This window comes from Hordeum vulgare, chromosome 7H (assembly GCF_904849725.1).
Source record: "Hordeum vulgare subsp. vulgare chromosome 7H, MorexV3_pseudomolecules_assembly, whole genome shotgun sequence".
Taxonomy (NCBI): domain Eukaryota; kingdom Viridiplantae; phylum Streptophyta; class Magnoliopsida; order Poales; family Poaceae; genus Hordeum; species Hordeum vulgare.
The window spans coordinates 330,946,440-330,951,411 of NC_058524.1; the positions used below are offsets into that span (position 1 = coordinate 330,946,440).

General features: G+C 39.5%; 1 long non-coding RNA gene across 1 annotated transcript; it reads right to left on the bottom strand.

Annotated features, from left to right (window-relative positions):
* Positions 1 to 3,971: 3,971 nt before the first annotated feature.
* LOC123411797 lies at positions 3,972 to 4,622 on the bottom strand. The gene is made up of 2 exons (XR_006613332.1): positions 4,318 to 4,622; positions 3,972 to 4,221 (listed from the first exon to the last, which is right to left on the bottom strand). It is a non-coding gene; the product is annotated as an uncharacterized LOC123411797 (long non-coding RNA).
* Between the last annotated feature and the right edge of the window lie 350 nt (positions 4,623 to 4,972).

The following is a 4,972-nucleotide window of genomic DNA, read 5'->3' on the forward strand; positions in this document are numbered from 1 at the left end:
GTAGTTGTTGTTGTTGTCGTCGTTAATGTCAATGTTGTCATTGTTGTTGTTATCGTTCTTGTCATCGTTCTCGACATTGTCGTTGTTGTCGTCGTCGTTGTTATTATTATTGTTGTTGTTGTTGTTGTTGTTGTCGTCGTCGTCGTCTTCGATGTTGTTGTTTTGTTGTTCTTGTTTTCATTGCTATCGCTGTTGTCATTGTTGTCGATGTTGTCGTCGTTGTTGTCGTTATCGTTGTTGTCGTTGTTCCCATCATTGCCGTTGTTATCGTCGTTGTTGTCGTTTTCGTCATCATCATCATCGTCATCGTTGTTGTCGTTGTTGTTATTGTTGTTGTTGTTGTTGTTATTGGTGTTGTTGATGTAGTAGTAGTTGTTGTTGTTGTTGTTGTAATCGTCGTCATTGTCGTCATCGTCATCGTGTTCGTTTTAGTTGTTGTTGTTGTTGTTGTTGTTGTTTTTGTTGCTGTTGTCGTTGTTGCCGTCGTTGTTGTTGTTGTTGTTGTTGTTGTTGTTGTTGTTGTTGTTGTTGTTCTTGTTCTTGTTGCTGTTGTCGCTGCTATCACTGTTGTCGTTGTTGTCGCTGTTGTCATTGTTGTCGTTGTAGTCATTGTTGTCGTTGTTCTAGCTATTGTCGTTGTTGTCGTCAATGTTCGCTTCTTCTTCGTCGTCGTTGTTGCTGTTGTTGTTCTTGTTGTTGTTGTCGTTGTTGTTGTTGTTGTTGTTATTGTTGTTGTTGTTGTTATTGTTGTTTTTTTTGTTGTCGTCGTCATCGTCATGCTTGTAGTTGATTTCGTTGTTCTTGCTGTCATTGATGCCGTTGTTGCCATTGTTGTAGCTGTTGTTGTTATTATTGTTGTTGTTCTTGTCGTTCTTGTTGTTTTTGTCGTTTTTGTTGTTATTGTCGTTGTTGTCATTGTTCTCATCATTGTCATTGTTGTCGTTGTTTTTTTCATCGTCGTCGTCGTCGTCGTCGTCGTTGTTGTTGTTGTTGTTGTTGTTGTTGTTGTTGTTGTTGTTGTTGTTGTTGTCATTGTTGTTGCTGTTGTCGTATTAGTTGTTGTTGTTGTTGTAGTAGTTGTTATCATTGTTGAAGTTGTTGTTGTCGTCGTCGTCGTCTTCGTTGTAGTAGTAGTAGTAGTAGTAGTAGGTGTTGTTGTTGTCGTTAATGTCGTTGTTGTCATTGTTGTCGTTATCGTTCTTGTCGTTGTTCTCGTCATTCTCGTTGTCGTCATCGTCGTCAAAGTCGACTTCGTCATTGTTGTTGTTGTCGTCGTTGTTGTCATCATCTTCAACGTCGTCCTCAAAGTCATCTTCGTCGTTGTTGTTGTTGTTATCGTTGTGATCGTTGTTGTCCTCGTTGTCGTTGTCATTGCTGTTGTTGTCGTTGTTGTTATTGTTGTTGTTGTTGTTGTTGTGATTGTTCTCGTCGTAGTCGTTGTTGTCATCGTTGTCGTGGTTGTCGTCATCGTTGTTGTTGTTGTCGTTGTTGTTATTCTTGTCGATGTTGTCATTGATGTTCTTATTGTTGTTGTTGTAGTTGTCATTGTTGTCATTGTTCTCGTCATTATTGTCGTTGTCGTTGTTGTCGTCGTTTTCGTCGTCGACGTCGTCATTGTCGTCGTCGTCGTCGTAGTTGTTCTTGTTATTATTATTGTTGTTGTTGTTGTTGTTGTTGTTGTTGTTGTTTTTGTCGTCGTCGTCGTCTTCATTGTTGTTGTAGTAGTAGTAGTTGATGTTGTTGTTGTTGTCATTAATGTCGCCGTTGTCATTGTTGTTGTTATCGTTCATGTCGTTGGTCTCAACATTGTCGTTGTTGTCGTCGTCGTAGTCGTTATTATTATTGTTGTTGTTGTTGTTGTTGTTGTTGTTGTCGTCGTCGTCGTCGTCGTAGATGCCATCATCCTCGTCGTGTTCGTTGTTGTTGTTGTTGTTGTCATTGTTGTCGTCGTTGTTGTTGTTGTTGTTGTTGTCATTGTTGTTGTTGTTGTCGTCGTCGTCGTCGTTGTTGTTGTTGTTGTTGTTGTTGTTGTTGTTGTTGTTGTTGTTGTTGTTGTTGTTGTTGTCGTCGTCGTTGTCGTCGTCGTCGTCGTCGTCGTCGTTGTTGTTGTTGTTGTTGTTGTTGTTGTTGTTGTTGTTGTTGTTGTTGTTGTTGTTGTTGTCGTTGTTGTCGTTGTTGTCGTCGTCGTCGTCTACGTCGTCGTCGTCGTCGTTGTTGTTGTTGTTGTTGTTGTTGTCATTGTTGTCATTGTTGTCGTCGTTGTTGTTGTTGTCGTTGTTGTTGTATTAGTTGTTGTTGTTGTTGTTCTTGGTGTCATTAATGTCGTTGTTGTCGTTGTTGTCGTTGTGGTTGTTGTTGTTGTTGTTGTCGTCGTTGTCATCTATGTTGTTGTTGTTGTTTTTGTTGTTGTTGTTGTTCTTGTTGTCATTGATGTCGCCGTTATCGTTGTTGTCGTAGTTGTTGTTGTTCTCGTTGTTCTCGTTGTTCCCAACATTGTCGTTGTCGTCGTCGTCGTCGTCGTTGTTGTTGTTGTTATTGTTGTTGTTGTTGTTGTTGTTGTTGTTGTTGTTGTGGTGGTGGTGGTGGTTGTGGTGGTGGTTGTTGTTGTTGTTGTTATTTGTGTTGTTGTTGTTGTTGTTCTTGTTGTCGTCGTCGTGTTCGTTGTTGCTGTTGTTGTTGTTTTGTTGTTGTCATTCCTATCACTATTGTCATTGCACTACTAGGAAAAGGCTTGATAATGGCGCACCTATTTTGGCTACTAATGGCGCACTATAGGTGCGCCACTAGCATCACGCCATTAGATTTTTTTACTAATGGCGCACCACAAGTGCGCCATTAGTATCTGGTATACTAATGGCGCACCAGGCAGTGCGCCATTAGTATTGCTCACGGTGCGCCATTAGTATCTGGTATACTAATGGCGCACCAAGTAGTGCGCCATTAGTATAGATCCCGGTGCGCCATTAATATAGATCCCGGTGCGCCATTAGTATAGATCCCGGTGCGCCATTAGTATAGCTTATGGTGCGCCATTAGTATGCCTCCCAGGGCCATATTTACCCATATGCTCTGGCTTACTAATGGCGCACTAGTGTGCTGAGTGATGCGCCACTAGTGTGCTGAGTGATGCGCCACTAGTATGAATATTAGGTATTTATTTTATTTTTTCTGATATTTGCACATATTACAAAATATATTATTGCACAGAATATAGATAGCACAACATATAAACAACAGATTTATCGAATACAATAGAAGATTAGTCTCCGAATACAATTCATCATATTAGTTTCCGAATTTAAAATACCGAACAAAGTTAGAACATTACAAGTCTCGAGACCGCGAGTAGCGAGTTTGTCTTCACATTACAAGTCGATATCGACCATCTAAACTACCATCAACATAGAAGAGAGATGCGGTCATCCTGAGAAAGACAGGCAAAATTATCTAAAGTACAACATGATCGACACCAAGCATGTTACTGAAGCCGTGCCTGGAGAATCACATTCGCGTCCTTTGCGTGCTACCCGTGTCCTCGTCTTCTTCCACCTGTTGCGGAAAGGTGAGGAACAAATTATGCTCCGGCAGGAATTTGTGCTAGTTCAAATTAGTGTACGGCACGATGAAATCACTTTGAAAGAAAAACTAACATTCTGAAACAAATGCATATTTTGGGAGAACCTCTACAATAAAGAAATCATCCAAAGAGCTTTCATAAAGAGAAAAACATAATTACTGATCCCCCCAGGCCACTACTACTTTATGTGTTGGACATCAAATCGTACGTGACAACTGACAAGACAGTAAGATGTGTTCAATTTTATCAATGTTTATAGGGGACATGGTGTATGATCCCCCTAGGCCACTACTGCAATCATTTTGTATTTTGTATGTAGGTCAGATTTGCAGTTGGCACTACTATGCGAAATAACCATTTTGTCCAAATAAATATTTCTACACCGCATACTTAATTAAACAAGTCAGAATGGAATTTCAAGGCCCATAATTCAGAAAATGTAAAGTTTCTTTACATTATCTAGTGAACACAGAAAAATGAGAAGTATCTTCGCAAATCAGAGCACTCTATAACATGCAAAATTAAAATCAGTAGAAACAAGGGAAATGTTTACCATCTTCATCACCAAAGCCTTCAAAATCTTCCATATCATCCATGTTACCCATCTCGATATCATCACCTTCAACATACTCTATCTCGCCTTCCTGTATTGGCAAGTGAATCCACAATATATGGGAAAGATTGTGAGCAGTGAGAACATAACAAAATTAGATTGATTCTCAGAGTCGGTACCGTCTTACTTCTTCCTCTTCTATCTCAGGAGCCAACTCATCTTTTTCCATGTCAAGGATAGTATCAAACTGATCCACGTCCGAAAGCACAAGATGGGTAGGAACTGAGAGTACTTGAGAAATAAAGAACCATTTTTGTATGTAAGTGTAAATATACACGGTGTAGGAGGAACATATTACAAAACTGCAATAACAAAGCAAACTAGATCTATATAGGTCTGGTACAATCCCTCGTTTCATGCACTCAAGCTCAATGAAGTAATTGACATAAAACATTTCATAACTACATAGGACAGCATAGCATCGAAGTATCAAACAACATCATCAGCCTCTCCTAGGGGCTCAACCATTTTCAGAATCTTCGCACTACTAATTTTTTTTATACATCACCATAAAATTAGCATCATATCTGCTATACTTTCTTCCTTTAATAAACAAATAGCAGAGATTTGTAACATATCCATATGAAGATAACATGGCAATGTGACAGGCATAAGGTCAGTTACTCCCTCCGTTCACTATTAAAAAAGGAATATCAGCATCAACAAGAAAATGAAACATTTATAACTAGTAATCATCCAAGGCTACCTTTACTATGTCACCAGGTGCAAACTGAATCTGATGTACTGTTCCCTTGAAACGACTTGTAATTTCAATGGTTGCT